This window comes from Biomphalaria glabrata, chromosome 13 (assembly GCF_947242115.1).
Source record: "Biomphalaria glabrata chromosome 13, xgBioGlab47.1, whole genome shotgun sequence".
Lineage (NCBI taxonomy): Eukaryota > Metazoa > Mollusca > Gastropoda > Planorbidae > Biomphalaria > Biomphalaria glabrata.
In genome coordinates, this window is record NC_074723.1 from 598,264 (window position 1) to 617,658 (window position 19,395).

A 19,395-nucleotide genomic window follows, 5' to 3' on the forward strand; every position below is an offset into this window, starting at 1 on the left:
GCTGCAAAGACTAATGATAACAGAAGTCGATTTAAACAAGAATGGAGACAGGACCGTCTGCAGAAAAGAAGTGTTGGTGAAAAAAGAAAATGTTTTAAGTGTTTCAAAACGGGTCATTTAGCAGTCCAATGTAGAAACAAAAGCCCCTTAAGACGAAATGAGACTATGGGTTCAAGCAGAAGTCAGGAGTTTAAAACCAGCAACAGGGGAAGACCAACTGGACATCCATACAATGCGTAAGTTTGCATAGACTATCAACATGGTGAACAACTCCATGAATCTGATCAGATCCAGATGGCTGGAGCTGTAACTTGTGACGCCGGGAAATTAAAAATGTATCCTGGATTCGTTGGGAAGAAATCTATTTGGGTCTTGAGAGACACAGGAGCGACCACAATTGGAGTGAAGAGACTACATGTGCACCCTCACCACTTGACGGGTAAGAAAGTCTAATGTATGACATTTGGAGGAACAATTGAAGAATATCCCACAGCTGTCATTGACATTGATACGCCATTTTTATCTGGAAAAGTTGAAGCATGTGTGTTGGAGAGGCCTGCAGCTGACTTGATTCTAGGAAACGTGACTGGCATAACTGAGCCTACCATCACAGATATCTACAAGTGGCAAAGGTGAGCAATGTCTAGATCTCAATCTGGTGTAATAGAAAACATGGGACAACCGATCCTACATAGATTGAACAGCCAGAATCAGAATTAACATCCAGTTATGCATTGAAACAAAAGGAGGACCAAACATTGGTTAAACTTTTTGAATTGGCAAAGCGTCCCACCAGTAAATTTAAAGTGAAAAATGGACTTCTGATGAGACAAGATAACAAAGAGAAACTACAGCTAGTCATCCCTGCCGCCGAAAGATAAAGAATTTTGGAGTTAGGTCATGACTCACCTTTTGTGGGTCATATGGGGACAGCACGAACAAAGATACAGCACAGTAGAAAGAGAGTGCTTGGCAGTTGTTTGGGCAGTAACCAAGTTGGCCAGATATCTATTGGGCAGAACATTCGTACTGCGCACAGATCACGCACCCTTACGCTGTTTAAACACAAGTCGGTGAATTCCAGGGTAACTTGCTGGGCCCCTGATGCTTCAGGACTTTCAGTTCGAAGTGCAGCATATTCCAGGTAAAGGAAACGTCATAGCGGACATTCTGCCACGCTTATCATAGATATAAGCCTACGTGGCTTCTCACAAGCATGTGTTGCTTCATCGAAGACTTTGTGTCTTCAACAGTTTAGACTTTGTTGCTTGATGGTAGACTTTCTGTCTACAACTAAGACTTTGTGTCTTCATCTTTTAAGACTGTGTGTCTTCATCTTTTAAGACTGTGTGTCTTCAGCTTTTAAGACTGTGTGTCTTCATCTTTTAAGACTGTGTGTCTTCATCTTCTAAGACTGTGTGTCTTAACTATAGACTGTGTGCCTATTACATTGCAGTCTGTGTGACTACATTAAAGTCTGTGTGACTACATTAAAGTCTGTGTGACTATGTTCAAGTTTGTTTGGATACATAAACGCCTGTGTGGCATATTCAGAGCATTTGTGGCCTATCGAACGAACATTTTTGTTGTATTGTGGTGTAATGTTTGATATTTGTTTTATAATCATTTTATTTAGTAATCTTTGTAAAAATCGATTATAATTTTAGGAGGGGCGAGATGTCATGGATGAATGTGTTTATGTATGTATAATATATTTTTACAATCTGCGTGAATGACTGGAAGTGTGTTGGTTGTTAGACAGAGACCAGCGTGTGTGATATGCAGTAAAGCTGATTAAAGTTTATGTGTTTGATCTAGTGCTTTCATTGTTTTATTTCGTTAACTAGAACTGAACCAGGGACACCTAGACGTATCGAGAACTAAGGTAGATTCTATAGAGTTATTATTATAAATATAATAAGGAATCTGTGACACAAACATAGATCAAACCTGCAGACCAAGAAGGAAAGTTGGCAGGATGGAAATGGATGGGGAATAGCCCAGAACAGAGTCAGAATGTAAAGCACTGATGCGGATCTATCTAATTTATGTTGCCTATTTTTTTTTTATTATGCATTCATTCAAAGATAGAAAGTTCTATTTAAAATAGCTATACCATAACCGTAGGCCACAGAAACAGAGATGACTTTACATCATTTGCCCTTTGGACCACAAGGTCTGAAAGGGAAACTATATCATAATACTTTAAAAAATCTACTTGCCATGAGGAAGAATAAAAACAGGCCATCTTTGCTGCAGTTCTTTGTTTTCTATCTGTTCCTAAAATATGGTTTCATTAAACTGTGTGCAGCTCCTAATTCTTGATCACCAGGAAATTCTCTGCATCATTATCTGAAAAACATTTACAATTAATGACCTAGACAAAGAAAATTAGTGTAGACACTGGAACTGAAAGCTATTTTTTAAATAGTTTAATCAAATTAGTACTTAAAAAGAAAGTTTTAGTACAAAAAAAAAATAATTAGAAAGTTAACTTAATTTCCTGAATTAACCTGTAAGTTTTAGCTAACCTATTATGTATTATCATATTAACCTATCCCTTAGTTATTGGACCATTGGGGCACCACACAAGATCTGTTGGCCATATTTTCCATTCCTGTTTGTAATATTATCCAAAAGAAAAAAAAATTTGATGTAGACTTTAAGTTTTGCCTGTAACTCATAGGAGATTATTTCATTAGTCTGTATGCTGATCTAATTTAGAGAACTTGGTCTGCATCTTGATCAGAACAATTGTTAATGAGATAATGAAGGGATTCAGCTGACAAATAAAAGATAATGTGTTTAAAGTCTTAGTGATAGGGGAATTCTTGTGTGTATTAGCTTTCGTAACAGTATTTTTTATATGACAGAGTTGTTAGCCCTGTGCATAACCATCTGGGGGGCTGCCCCTTTCAGCTCTCTGGATAGCTGCCTTTATTTTCAGGTAAGGTGCCCTAGCCTTTGTTGATCCCTCCACTTCCTGCAAGGCAGCAGGTTTGATTTTGGTCCACCCCGGGTATTTTATTTCCCCGGTACCCACCATATCTGGAGGGCATTCCCCTATCCGCCACCTGGGGAGGCGCTCGATGGGAGATCAAAAACTCCACAATGGAAAACGACCTAGGCCTGGAAAAGGACATGATTTTTGTTTTGCGACATGGAACGTGCTAAGCCTTTATAGAGCAGGTGCGCTAGCCCAACTAACTGAAGTGTTAAAGAAATATAGGATACCGCTTGTAGCTCTACAGGAAATCAGGTGGAAAGACTCGGACATTCTCAGAACCAAGGAGTATACTATATTTTATAGTGGTGGAAGCACTAACAACTTAGGTACAGGTTTTGCTGTTAAAAAGGAAATGGTAGGTAATGTCATTGGATTTAAACCTGTAAGTGACAGACTCTGCTCACTGCGTTTGAAAGGAAAATTCTTCAACATATCATTTATCAATGTTCATGCCCCTACTGAAGATGCAGATGATAACACAAAAGAAGCCTTCTATGATGGACTGGAAAGAATTTATGATGAAGCACCAAAGCATGACATCAACATAGTACTAGGAGATTTCAATGCAAAAATTGGAAAGGAACCAGCATTCAGACCAACAATTGGCAAAGAAAGCTTACATGAAGAGACCAACAATAATGGCATAAGATTAGTGGATTTTGCATCAGCAAAAGGAATGTCTATCAGCAGCACAAAATTCCAACATAAGAATATTCACAAGGTTACCTGGATCTCACCTGATAGCAACACCCAGAATCAAATAGATCATGTATTCATAGATAAGAATCATGGATCAGACATACTAGATGTTAGAAGTTTCAGAGGAGCCAATGCTGACTCAGACCACCTACTAGTAAAAGCTAAACTTAGACAAAGAATAAGTACCATACACAATTACCAAAGAAAGAGAGCACAGCAATATGATAGTCAAAAACTCACAAAGGATCCACTTGTTGCAGAAACTTATAGAATGGCACTCCAAACGCAACTGACAACATTAGAAAAGGACAGCGAAAATAACATAAATGAGCATTGGGAAATAATAAAGCATGCTATATTACAGAAAACAGCAGGGTCATTGAGAGATGGGCTGAATACTTTGAGGAGATCCTAAATACCACTGAAGATGGAGATAATGGAGAATATAAACTGCCACATGGGGGACCAGATCCCTTAGTGAACCCTCCAACACTCATTGAAACATCAGAAATAATTAGGACCATGAAGAATCACAAAGCACCAGGAGAGGACCAAATCACAGCAGAACTAATTAAATATGGAGGGAAAGACTTACATTCCCAAATACACAGACTAATATCAAGAATTTGGGAAGAAGAAGTAATACCAACAGAATGGGAAACGGCTCTTATAACCCCAATACACAAAAAAGGATTGTGATGTTGCTAGTTCAGGCTGTCTTGAAGTCAACCAATTACTCTGCAATCGTTTGGGTGTAATTGTCCGGGTGTATTACGTGTAGTTGACCAACAACACAAACAAGAACTGGCACATCGATTGTAACAGGTGAAGAGATGTAGTCAACGATGATGAACAAGTTAATATATATTTATTATGATAAAAGGCCACAGTAGAAGTCTCTGTCACTAAACACGTCGTTACCCTGGAGTGTTCTAACGCTAACTGATTTTCCGGTCTCTAACCCAACATATCCCAAACGTCACTAGTCCCGTTCAATATGCGTCTACTATGGTGCGTCGCTAAATAACTAAAATAACTAACCTATATAAATAAGGTGTCTAACAGATTCCTCCCCCCCTTGAAAAAAAAATATGTCAATATTTTTCCACTACTGTCAAGTCTTACAAGGGCATTTTCAATTTAAGGGGAAGACCACAAACATAAAATCTTGACATCTTCATCTTGACATCTTCATCTTGACAGTTCCTCATATTCACGTCAATGTTCATAACAGTTCATAACATTCCAAAATCATCTTCATTAGTACACAGTTCATCATGGAGGAAAATGTGGCATCATATGGGCACGTCACACGTCACAAATGTTCTTCACTGGCAGTAATCTGATAAAATACAATATTTCAAAAAAACAATTATAAACTTTATTTACACATTCAATAAATTTTTTTTCTTACCACCCTTTTATACGCTTTTGTCCATTTTTCTTTTATACTCACCCTTTTCCATAGAACTAACTTTCGTCAATGATATATGAAATGATTCACATAAAAAAAAATATCCATACTTACTTTTAAATGCTTAACATCAAATTTACTTATCTCCCTTTTCCATAACATATAAATGGTGTCAATATATTAATATATATTACATACTCAATATAATCATAGTTTATTTACAAAATTGTTTCACTTCAATGTCATTCTAGACAATAGATCAGCTACAATATTCACAGATCCACTAATAGCTTTCACTTCAAATTTATATTCCTGTAGTGCTAAGAACCATCTATAAACACGACTGTTTTTCATGCTCTTTTGCTGTATATACTGAATAGGTTTATGATCAGTTAATAATATGAATTTCCTTCCTATTAAATAGCTCTCTAGCTTAGTAATTACCCATATTACAGCTAAGGCTTCTCTTTCAATGACACTATATTTTTTCTCTGCCTCTGATAATTTTCTGCTTACATATAATATAGGATGTAAGTTATCATAGTTCTGCATTAAACAACCACCAATAGCATTACCAGATGCATCAGTTGTGACATAAAATATTTTGTCTTTATCAGGTAGTCTTAATATTAGTTCATGACTAAAAACATCTTTAATTCTGTCAATAGCTTTCACACATTCCTCATTACAAACTACTTTTTGAGGTTTTCCTTTTTTAAGTAAGTCATTTAGTGGATTCACTATTTCTGCTAAGTTTTTTATAAACTTTCTGTAATAATTTACTATTCCCAATATGCTTTTAATTTGTCTTTTTGTTGTAGGTATTTCAATATTAAGTACTTTCTTTATGTTATCTTCAATAGGGCTAATCATGTTGTTATTTATTTTATGTCCTAAGAAAATTATTTCCTCCAATCCTATTTCTACTTTTTCTGCTTGAATTGTAAGTCCACTTTCTTTTATTATTTTGAATACTTCTTTTACATCTACCAAATGTTCCTCCCAACTATTATTAAAAATACATATGTCATCCAAATAGCAAATAACATTTTCTTTGTTTCCAATTATCATGTTCATCATTCTATTAAATGTGGCAGGTGCATTTACTAATCCAAAACTCATATAATTCCATTGAAAAATACCATATGGTGTTACAAATGCTGTGTAAGGTTTTGCATTTTCTGTTAAAGGTATTTGCCAATAACCTTTAGTTAAATCCAATTTAGTAAAAAATTTTGCTCCATTTAATTTATGTAAAATATCCTCTATATTTGGCATTGGATATGGGTCAAATTCTGTGATGTTGTTAAGTTTCCTATAATCAATACATAACCTTATATCTCCATTCTTCTTTTTGGCTATCACAATTGGTGAAGCATAAGGAGATGTTGATGGCTCAATTATACCTGATTCTAGTAAATTGTCTATTTCTTTCTTTACTTTGTCTTGTAAATGTAACGGTATTCTATATGGCTTAAGCTTGATAGGTTTTGTGTCTGTTACTTTAATGTCATGTTTAATAATATTTGTTTTTCCTGGTATGCTGGAAAAAATTTCTTTGTATTCCTGTATTATTTTAGTTATGTCTTTTGACTTTTCCTTAGTTAGATTATTAAGATTAATCTTTTGCCAAGTTTGATTCTCTTTTGTTTCTATTACAGGTATTTCCTTAATATCATTTTCATTGTGATTTTCATTTGTTATTATCATCAAGCATTCTTCTCTTTCTGAAAATTTATTTTCTATTTCCTCCTGAATGTTTTGTATTAACTCATCTTCTCTATCATGATACAGTTTCAAATTATTTATGTGATATGTTTTAATTTTCCCATTTATTTCAATTTGATAATTCACATCATTAATTTGTTTTATCACCTTAAATGGACCTTTCCATTGTTTACCAATTTTATTTTTCAGGTCATTTATCAATATTAATACATTGTTTCCTACTTCTAGTGTTTTCAATTGTCTTTTCTTATTTAGATTCTCATGAGCACTTTGTTTGTACTTCTTATTGTTGTTATATGCTTGAGTCCATATTTCTTTCAATTCTGTTGTGATTGTTGTTTCACTGTCATTATTTAATTTATTCTCATTGTCTATTAGATTTTCTTTAAAAACATCTAATTCATCTCTGGGTTTTCTTCCATGTATTATTTCATATGGTGAAAATTGTGTTGCTTCATGGATGTTGTTTCTATGAGCAAATAGTACATAGTTAATGTAATGATCCCACTTGTTCTGATTATTCTGAATTATCTTTGTTAGTGATCTTTTTAATGATCCACCATATCGTTCACATAAACCGTTACTCTCCGGGTGGTAAACCGAAGAGTATATGTGTTGTATATTGTATTGTTTAGTCCATTTCTTAAATTGTTCTGACTTAAACTGAGATCCCTGATCACTCAATATAATTTTAGGTATACCATGTCTTGTAATTACTTTTTGAGTTATGGCATTAATGATATTTTCTGCACTTGTATTTGATAATGGGATTGCCTCTGGGTATCTACTAAACATGTCTATTACTGTTAGAATGTATTTGTTATTATTTTCAGTTTGAATTAAAGGACCTATTAAATCAATAGATACTTTCTGAAATGGTGCTGTAGGTTCATCCATTTCTTGAATAGGTGCTTTATTCACTAGACTTTTGTTCGATCTCTTTTGACATATGTCACATGAGTTTATGTATTTGTTGATTGTTGCTTTCATTTTGGGCCAAAATACTTGTTTTGACAAATTCCTATAACATTTCTTTACTCCCCTATGTGCTGCTAAATTATTATCATGTGTCATGATTAAAACATCTTTCCAATATTTCTGTGGTAAGACAAGTTGTTTTATTTTCTTATTATCATTACTTGTTTGTCTAAACAATATTTTATTCTCTATGCAAAATTTCTCCATTGGATTATTATTGTTTTTATCTGATATTCTCGAATAAATTTTCCCAATAATATTGTCATTCATTTGTTCTAATGCAAATGTGGGTGTTGTTTCTTTTTCACTTTGAAATATTTGTGTTTCAAGACTATTTTGTGTTTCATTTTCTATCTCTCTTTCCTTAACATCTGTATTTTCTATTTGTATTACATTACTGGTTTCTTTTTCTTTATCATTACTTATTACATTTATTGTATTTTCCTGTTTCTCATCTTTTTTATCCATTGATCTTGTTATTATCATACTTGTTATATTTTGTGTTTCTATGTTTTCATGATTTTGTCTTATGTTTTTGTATTTGTTTTGCCAGTCTTCTAATTCTTTTCTTGAACATTCTTTAACTCCTTTTATGTTTCCTACTAACATATCATATCTCATTTCTGGTATTGCAATGCCATCACAATAACCAGTGAAAAATGGGGTTTCAATGTATACCCTTATAGCTTTAAATTCCCTTACAGTGCCATCTGCTAATTCTACTTTCCTAGTAAACCCTTTATACCAATGAGGTTTGACAAATTTAGTTTTTACTGCCAAGGTGTTACAACCTGAATCCCTGATTAATTCCACCGGAATTCTATCTACAAACCCTGGGTACACTGCAAAATTGTTCCTATTTCCTTCCATGAAATATATCCTATCTGTACCTTTATTTTTGTATTCCCTACTGTAACTCCTATTTCTATAATTTCCCCTGTCATTCCTATCTCTACTCCTATATCTACTGTTATTTTGTTCATTGTATCTATTTCTACTTCCAGACCTACTATTCCCTCTTCTACAGTTAGCTGCTATATGACCTTTTCCTTGACATTTAAAACAGGTTATTTCACTATATTTTCTATTTCCACTATTTGATCTGTTTCTATTTCTACTTCTATCAACATTTTCTTTGGTGTATCCTATTAAATCTACTTTGCTCTTATCCCTATCAGAAAATGGTTTATTTGGATAGGCATTTTTGTATACTCTCATTATTTCTGTTATTTCATCTATAGTTTTGGGGTTTCTTTCTCTAATAAAAGATTGTAATTGAGGATCACATTTATTTACAAAGTTGTCCACTAAAATAAAATTTTTTAATCCCTCATAAGAGTTATTCACTTTTTCTAATTTTACCCACTTATTGAAAAAATCCTTTTCCATATTAATGGTAGTTTGGGGTTCTATTTCTAATGATGGTATATTGTCAAAATATTTCTTTCTAAAAGTTGTAGCATTATGACCATAGGCGTTCAATAACTCTCTTTTTAAAACTTGATAGCTATCATCAATATGATGGTCATGATTTTGGCATATTGTTAGAGCTTGACCATGAACAAAGTCTATCAGTATTTCAGACCATTCTTCTTCAGGCATATTAAATGTAGACATTTTTGCCTCATATCTTTTCAGGAAATCACCAATGTCATCCTTCTGTTCATCAAAACTTTGTATTTTTCTCTTTAGCCATGTTTGTGAATTAGGGTTGTCTCTTTGAGTGGTATAATTATTTGAGTTATTAGTGTTATTTCCTTGTTCAGTTTGGGCTCTGGCTTGTGCTGCATCCAATCTCATCTTCTCCATTTTAGCTTCATGTTCTCGGTCCTCTTTTTGCTTCTCATATTCTTCCTTTCTGATCCTATCTTGTCTCTCTATCTCTTGTCTTTGACGTTCTTCTTGTCTTTCTATCTCTTGTCTTTGACGTTCTTCTTGTCTTTCTATCTCTTGTCTTTGACGTTCCGTTTCTTCCTTCACAACTTGCTGTACATAAGCTGCTAAGTCCTTTCCTTTTAACTCCATGGCCTTTCCATCCTGCATAGCTGTTTCCTTAACCTCCTTAAGGTCCACATATGATGATGTAGCCATTGTGTTTTATATTTTATATATATTTTTACTTAGCCTATATTAGTTATGGCTATACTTTAAACTTATTTTATATTTAAGTTTTTCCACACTTTTATACAAATTTTAAATGATATGTCTCTATCTATAGATTTAGTAAATGTATAAATCTAGTCTGAGTTATTATGGTTATATTCAAATCTGTATATTAGGTCCAGTATTACACACAAATTTAAATCTAGTATATTATAGTATGTATAATATTACCATTTAGATCTATAGTTATCAAGAGCACTATGACTTTTAGATCTAGTATGAATAACTATGATCAATTTCAAAATCTGGTATGACTGAAATGTCTAGAGTAAATTCAAAGACTGTCTAGAGTCTAGATCTAGAGTAGATTATGGTTCTATTTCACCATGCGAAACAAATATGTGTATACAGTGTCAAATATATCTTCAACAAGATATATATATCTAGAATGTACTACCTTCATTCATCTTCAACTTAATAATATTTCAAAGTAGAGTCTAGATAATTAAATTGTACCAAAGAGATGTACAACAATTTGCAGATCTAAATTTAGCCAGACGATAGTGTTTGACTACATAGCCAGTTTCGGCATTATTCTCATGGCAAAATCATAATTGATTTTAACCGCTCAAACTAAAATTATTTTAGTCTGATTCACAATGAAAGAATCCTACCCGCACTTTCTATCATTAAGTGAAAAAAAAATACAGATCTAATTAAATTAATAAAAATAAATAATTTAAAATAATATAAACAAATGAAATAATTAAAATGAGACTATCGCTATGGGTTGGGATATGACAATATGGCACACAATGATAACGTCACGAAGTAACCAGGCAACAACGGATATGACGTTTACACAAACAAAACAAATTACAATCCTAAACGTATAATATAGCTTTTCATCTAAATTACGTCTTCTACCCCGACGGGTTTTAAGGCGCACCACCTGATTTTACTCAGGCTAACGTACCAAATTTAGACAAAATCTATTTCTAAGGGCAATCTAAACATATACTAATAAGAAAAATGGCACTTAGCTTTTGATAAGAAAGATCCCTTTGTTCGGACTCCCGAATATGCTAGATCACAACAAATTCCACTGCCTCTCTTCCAGTTCTGACTCTGTTCTCCGGTGCTACCAGTATCCCACGTAATGCCACAGATGTCCTGATATGCCACAGCAAAATGTTTCGGTTCCTTCGGTGACTGTTGATGACCGTATGTGTAGTTCCGACGACTTTGTGTACACAGTTACTGACGAATAGGTTAACGGTTCTTCTGGCGATGACTTGACTTGTGTAGACGACTACTGACAAATAACAGTCTCTTGACGGCAACTTGATCTGGACGACTGACGAATAACGAATTTCTTGACGATGACTTGATCTGGGCTGACGAATAACGACTTTCTTGACGATGACTTGATCTGGGCTGACGAATAACGGCTTTCTAAAATAGTTCACTGCTTCTGCTGCTACTCTGGTAGTACGACGAAGTTTGCTGTTGTACTCTGCTTCAATAGACCAAACTGTCCAATGTAGACTAGGTGAAACCAAGGTCACCTCCGACGACGTTCCGTTAGACGATTAACGGTTTTCAACGAAATTAAGTGGATGTAGCTGTTTCCACAACTTCACTGCTAACAAGTCTAGGTATGGTCTAGACCGACGAATACTAGATATATCAATGTTCAGTAATGATAAAGATTACTTCACTAACCTTCCAAAGGTTAAACACAGTGACCGTTATAAACGTGGCAAGCAACCGGTTCAATGAGCAAACTGCTCCACAAGAATCTCTCCAAGGGTAAGACGACAGAGCGATTTCGATTTAGTTAGCTACCAAACTTGTAGTACTCACAATACTTCTGACAGCGGGCAAACTGTCCTTCTCGAAACTGACGAGGTAAAACTTGATACTCGATGTGGCTCCTATGACGAAGAAAAAATATGTCCAACAGGTTCACTAGCGATCTCTCACCCGTTATGAATGAACGGTTTCTCTGGTTGTAGGTCGATTCAGCATATGAAGATCAGGCTTTGATAATATACTGGTTAAGTAGACCAGACGTTACGATGATTACTGTCCTGACGAAGGTCACCCTGAGTTAACGGCTCGTCGAACGTGCGATCAAACAGGCGATGACTGTATGTAGATCTAGAACAAAGTCACTCTGTGATGCTGCTGTGTTCAGCCGTACTCCGATGAAATCTTATAACTTCGAGTGCACGACCCTCACCTGAGTAAACGTTCTGCTTCGAGGTCCGGTTCGATGTTCGTCTTCATCAGGGTCCGGCTTCGAGGTTCGGGGTCGCCACTGTGATGTTGCTAGTTCAGGCTGTCTTGAAGTCAACCAATTACTCTGCAATCGTTTGGGTGTAATTGTCCGGGTGTATTACGTGTAGTTGACCAACAACACAAACAAGAACTGGCACATCGATTGTAACAGGTGAAGAGATGTAGTCAACGATGATGAACAAGTTAATATATATTTATTATGATAAAAGGCCACAGTAGAAGTCTCTGTCACTAAACACGTCGTTACCCTGGAGTGTTCTAACGCTAACTGATTTTCCGGTCTCTAACCCAACATATCCCAAACGTCACTAGTCCCGTTCAATATGCGTCTACTATGGTGCGTCGCTAAATAACTAAAATAACTAACCTATATAAATAAGGTGTCTAACAGATTCCAAGTTAAAGTGCTGTAATTACAGAGGAATCTCTCTACTAAATGTGACTTATAAGATACTGTCTAGGCTTATAACTAAGAGACTTGGAAAATATTCAGAAGAAATCTTAGGTGACTACCAATGTGGTTTCAGACCCAACAAATCCACAACCGACCACATCTTCACACTAAGATGTATACTAGAAAAATGCCATGAATACAACATACCAATCCACCAACTCTTTATAGACTATAAAATGACTTATGACAGTATCAGAAGGAAATACCTATAAGACACTCTACAGGATTTTGGAATACCCAACAAGCTGACAAGACTTATACATATGACATTAAACAACTCAAAAAGCAGTCATAATACAAGGAGAAGACTCACGGGAATTTAGGATTAAACAAGGATTAAGACAAGGAGACGCACTTTCCTGCATGCTTTTCAATTTAACACTGGAGAGAGTTATAAGAAATATACACATAAACACAAGGGGAACTATTACTAACTACTTCAGGAGAGAAAACACGGGTCCACAACCAACAATTTCTACAATACCTTGCTTATGCCGATGACATTGCCTTATTGGGTAAAGAAACCTCTGACATGGCTAGAGCCTTCATACAACTAGAAGAAGCATCTCGACCAGCAGGACTTGAGGTCAATGACAGTAAAACCAAGTACATTACAATGACAAGAGACAATCAAACAGAGGGACAAAATATCAAAATCAAACACCACGAATTTGAAAACGTCCAAACTTTCAAATATCTAGGAAGTACTATTAATTTCAAAAATGACCTACTAACAGAAATAAAGGAAAGAATAGCAGGAGGCAACAGGGCATTTTATAGCACCCACCATTTACTTAAGAGCAAAACGATTTCAAGGAAAACCAAGAAAATAATATACAAAACTATAATAAGACCAGCAGCAATGTATGGAAGTGAGTCCTGGACACTGACAAAGACATCTGAAAATTTACTTAACACTTCATCATCATCACTCCTTTGAGTTCCTCATGGAACATAGGGCCTCGACCAAAACACGCCACTCTCCACGGTCTCTTGCTAGCTTTTTTATGGTGTCCCAGCTCTTCCCGGTCTTCTCTGCTTCTTCAAGTACACTGCGTCGCCATGTTCTTTTTGGTCTTCCTCTGCGTCTTGTTCCCTGGGGGTTCCACTCTAAGGCCTGCCTAGCTCTGTTGCTGGTATCTTTTCTAAGGGTGTGACCAATCCATCTCCACTTCCTCTCTAAGATCTGCACTTCTATATTTTTCTGTCCACTCATCTCCCACAGTTTGGTGTTTTCTACTTTGTCATACCAGTGTATTTTTAGGATATTTCTCAGGCATCTGTTGATGAAGGTCTGTATTTTTTTGTTGTGGCTTCAGTTGTTCTCCATGTTTCAGAACCATACAGTAGGACAGCCTTGACATTAGAGTTAAAGATTCTTAGTTTAGTCTTGTTTGAGATGTAAGGAGATTTCCAGGTTGGTTTTAGCTGTGTAAATGTCTGACATGCTAGATTAATGTCTTCATCTGTTCCACCTGATATACTGACTACACTCCCAAGGTATATAAAATTTTCTACTTGGTCTATTGTCTGAGAATCCAATACTATGTCTCCAATTTGTTATTGTTTACTTTAAGTACTTTAGTTTTTTGGTGGTTTATTTTGAGGCCTACTCTTTTTCCTACTTAGCTTAAAGCTATGACCTTTTCTTGCATATCCTGTAGTCTGTGTGATAATAGGGCTATGTCATCAGCGAATTCCAGATCTTCCAGCTTTTGTGTGAGAGTCCATTGGATTCCTTTCCCTGCGTTAGAGTAGGCTTCTTTTGTGACCCAATCCAGTACTAGAAGGAACAGGAGTGGTGAAAGAAGACATCCCTGTTTGACTCCTGTTGTGACTGGAAATTCCTCTGACAGCTTGCCACAGTGGGTTACTTGGCAGGTGAAACCATCATAAAGGTTCTTGATTATGGTTATTATTTTATTGGGGATCCCATAATGTCTCATTACAGTCCAAATAGATTCTCTGTCGACACTATCAAAAGCTTTTTCAAAGTCGACAAAAGTTGCATAGAGAGGAGATTGCCATTCGACACATTGTTCTACAATTATCCTGAGTGTAGCTATTTGGTCAGCACAAGATCTCCCTTTTCTGAATCCGGCCTGTTCTTCCCTTAGGTGTTCATCACATGCTCCCTTATTCTGTTTAGTAGGATTCTGCTAAAAATCTTGCTTGGTACTGACAGCAAAGTGATGCCTCGCCATTTCTCACATTGTGATAGATCTCCACTCTTTGGTATTTTTATTAGCAAGCCCTTTTTCCACTCACCCGGAGGTGTTTCTGTTAACCAAATTTTGTTGAATAGTTTGTGCTTTTACTTAACACTTGGGAAAGAAAAATTCTTAGGAAAATCTATGGTGCCATACAGGATGAAACAGGGTGGAGGACACGCACTAACCATGAGATATATCAATTGTATGAAGACCCACCAAAAGTGAACGAAATAAAAAAGAACAGACTACGTTGGGCAGGTCACCTTGAAAGAATGTCAGACAACAGAGGGGTGAAAATTGTATACAGGCAAAAACCAAAAGGCAGGCGACCCAAAGGCAGACACCGAATGCGATGGATAGATGATGTGGAAGCAGATCTGAAGCAGCTTGGGGCTAGGGCGTGGAGACGAAAGGCCCAGGATATCTGAATGGAAGGATATGTTAAAGCAGGCCAGAGCCCTCCATGGGCTGTAGCACCACTGGGATGGATGGATGGATAGGGGAATTCACGCTAAACTAGTTTGGACACTACTGAATATATCAAGCTCTAGAAATCTTATAAGAAGAGAAATATACCATATATATAGAAATATATATATATAATTACAAAAATATATGGACAATGTTTGACATGCCAGTTCTACAGACTAGCTGGATTTCACTAAAGCTGCACCATGTAACAATATAAATAGAATCTTAAATTCTACCAAGTCTTGGTTTTACTGACAACCAGTCGACAAATGCAGTTAACAATAATTAAACCTGCAGCTTGTCTTTATTAAATTCAAAAGAGCATTTTGGCCCACTTCAAATACCTAGGAGCTATTGTCTCAGATAAGGGAACAAAACCTGAACTACTGACAGTCCACAGCAGCCCTTTCAAAACTTAAAATAATATGGAATAGCCCTAGGCACCAAAATCAGACTGATGCGCTCTCTGGTCATGGCCACATTTTTATATGCTTGTGAGTCTTGGACGCTGACTGCAGAGCTAGAGAGGAGGATCCTAGCAATGGAATTGAGATGCTACAGAAGAATCCTAGGTATTACAACTGAAGAATCCTAGGCATTACATAATAATAACAATAATAATAATAATTTTATTTATAAAGCGCTGTTAACAAACAAAATGTAAGCTCAAGGCACTGTAACAACATTACAAACAAAAACAATTATTTTTTAGATAGACATAATGAAAGACAGACAAACATACCCATACATGTTTAGCCAGCAGAAAAACATCTTTCTCTATAATTCTGGTCTGGCTGCAAGTCGTCCATACATTGAGTATAGTTGATAGATAACTTCTTTAGTGTCTTGTAAATCTGTGCATAGCAAACAAACAAAAAATATTTGTAGAATCATAGTAGTTACACATAAACTCGATTTTTTAACTGAATAAAGCTTAGCAGGATTTAATTTGTAGAATTCAAAGTATACCATCTTGATCCTTTCTCTTTCTTCTCAAACTTCATTTTTTGTACATATCAGAGGGCATGTGATGCATGATTACCTGATTAGGGAATAAATTCAAAAGATAACATTGCAATGTCTGTGAAGATTTACCATTTCTAAATACAACAGCAAACATTCATCTTAAAAAATATTATGGTGTTAATTTCTTTAAACAATATTTAGACAAAATACAAAAAATATTCAAATAAAGTTAAGTTTCTATGTAGTGAGTATATGGCAAAATTCTCGTGCTCAAGAAAAAAATATTTTCTGTGTGGTATTGGATAAAGCTGAAATAAAGCCTACTGCATTTTGTCTGCTTTTAACCTAATATTATAGAATTTTAACACTGAAAGTCCTATTTCATTCAGCCACTGGGCCTTTGTATAATTCTTAGGCACTAAAATCACTTAATTAAGAAAGCCTTCAGGATAGAAGACTTAAAAGTAGCAATAATACATAAAACACTGAACCATAATCTTCAAATACAAAAACAAAACCCAATAAAATACTCAGACACAAAGATAAAGGCACATTTCTTGTTCCATACGCTAGGGGCAAATTTGTATAAATGCTCCTTCTTCCCTAGAGCATGGAATGGGCTGCCTAAGTGAGTCACAAAACCTAAGACTTGGCAGAATTTCAGTCAATGATCAACATGCATGACTAGATTGACCTAGAAACATGCATAGGCCTTAATCATCTTCTTTTTTAAAGTGACATCTGTATTTCATAAAATTAGATTAATTTTTACCATTTCAATTAGACCGATTTCTTAAAATTAAAGGAAATAATGGCGATACTTTTTCTAGTATAAATAAAAAAAACCATTGCAAATAAATCCCTTCCTACATTTAAAAGAGATAATATATACCTTAATATGAAATATACTTCAAAGAACTATAGAAGGTCTATGGAGAGACTGATACACAGGGAATGCGAGATTAGTCAAACAATCTTATGCAATGGCTATTTAAGGAACAAAACCATTTCTATTTCTTATGACATTCTCTTTCAATGCAATGCAAAAACAATAATAATAAGAAGAATTCAATATGCATTTTCAGCATTACTTATAAAAAATGCATCTACATAATAGTAGTAATTTAATTTAATCAGCTTTGTGTAAAACATGATTTAGGCTAAATTAGAGCAAAACTGACATAAAACAAAGAAAAAAATAACATTTTAAATAAGTTTTAAACAAGAAGGTCATCATTTTTCTCAACTTAGTGAAAGAAAATTATTTTCCCTTTTGGATTTCAGTAAAATGTTACTATCATTCAATTTTGTTTTCTTCTGTTTTACCTGGGCAGTGAAAAGTGAAACAAATCCTGTTAAAAAGATATTGAATGTGATTCTTCCTTTGCCTTGATTTTAAAAATATTATGAAAAAATTATTCAATTTACTTAGGCTACTTCAAAAGATTGGTTTAAAACAGTTTGACAAGGAAGATTGTTCTACTCTTAAAAAAACTTAGTCTGAAAGATAAAAGCCAGTATTGAGAAAATTCATTAAAATTATGTAATACTATACATACATTCTATTTATTATGCTTTTACTTTAATTTGTTCAAACTCCAATTTGCATTGCAGTAACTAAACAACAAAATGAGACAATCCATTTCAGTCCAAAAGAGAACATCATTTTGCATGGCTACCTTTTTGTAAGAATACTTTCAAATTGAAATAGAAATAAACTTAAAGAAAAATTTAGTTTTTGTTTTTTAACAAATCTGAACTAGTTATTGCAATATGTGTTAGTATTTTGTAAAGAATTAACATGATATTGATTTGATTCAAACTAAAACTTTCTCTTGTAAATGACTAAGAAAATAATGTGAACATTTATAGTAGAACTATATTTAGAAAAAGGAATGAAATAAAATTGCATGTTTTACCCACTTAATGTTTATTTGACATAGTGTCCATGTTCAATTAAAATTTTATTTACCAACAGAGCTATTTTAGTAACAGTAATAAACAAACTTACCGATTGATAAGAAATACATTCCTGAGACCTTGAAATAGTCTCACCACAGCTATAGGTGTTGGAATGATATCAAAAGGTATTGAGAGTGTTGTCCCAGGCTCTATGAAAGAAATCCAAAGCTTGGCTCTGGCAAACTTCCACACACAGTCTTCACTTTTCTGAAAAACATACAACTTAGTAAATAGATGGCAACATAATGGAGAAAATGCAACAATCAATAATCTGTTGTACCACAACAATAATAAATATCTAGCAGTCATAATCAAACATCATCCATAGCTAATGGCAGGGAGACTCAAATCATAGTGAGAATTCTTGCAATTTTTAAAACTTTTCCAACTATAATGAATCCTCGAAAATAAAGAGCTGGCAATGCAAATACCAACAAAATAAAGTCAACTACATTAGAGTTACCTGTGGCAATGTTTATGTGCCTCTGACAAACAGTCAAACTCCTGGCCTTCATGTGTGGCTCAGATATTGAGTCTGGCGGAACTGTTCTCATTAACAGGAGAAGGGGCAAAGGTGAGTAACTGGCGCCATAACCAGTAAGCTTCGAGCAGGAGGGGCTCATTAGCCATGGCTGGCTACCCACCTAGGAGAAGGAAAACTCTGAATTCAAACCTCTGTTGCCTTGCAGCTATACCCAATCATGGGAAAGGCTTTGGGAGTCAACCCTGAGGAAAAATCAGGAGCTGGCAACCTTAAGGCAGTTTGCAGCACCCAGTGCTACACTCTGGCAGAACCTGTAAGGCCACTGACCCCAAACTGTATCGGCACTGCCGTTCCTTTGGATACATAAGCTGCGTGGAGTGGGGGGAACTGATGTGTGGGCGACATCGTTCCAACCATAACTAATGCCCAGGCATAATGAGATGATCCATAGTCGCTTTGCCACTAAAGGAGGCCATATATACATACTATTTCTAATGTGACAATACATACCAGGTTTGATGTGACAACATATATGTAGTGTATATTTATTATTAATTTTCTGCATGAGTCCAGTGTGCCAGAAGGTCATGTTCAGTGTGTGTGTCTATAGTA

The 19,395-nt window shown here is 35.1% G+C and overlaps 2 long non-coding RNA genes across 2 annotated transcripts; both read right to left on the bottom strand.

Moving 5' to 3' along the window:
* Window positions 1-2,222: 2,222 nt before the first annotated feature.
* On the bottom strand, window positions 2,223-18,335 carry LOC129922388 (uncharacterized). Its single transcript, XR_008774412.1, has 4 exons — window positions 17,664-18,335; window positions 16,341-16,413; window positions 16,114-16,225; window positions 2,223-2,352 (listed from the first exon to the last, which is right to left on the bottom strand). It is a non-coding gene; the product is annotated as an uncharacterized LOC129922388 (long non-coding RNA).
* Window positions 4,558-16,107, bottom strand: LOC129922387 (uncharacterized). The gene is made up of 2 exons (XR_008774411.1): window positions 10,387-16,107; window positions 4,558-5,048 (listed from the first exon to the last, which is right to left on the bottom strand). It is a non-coding gene; the product is annotated as an uncharacterized LOC129922387 (long non-coding RNA).
* Window positions 18,336-19,395: the final 1,060 nt, after the last annotated feature.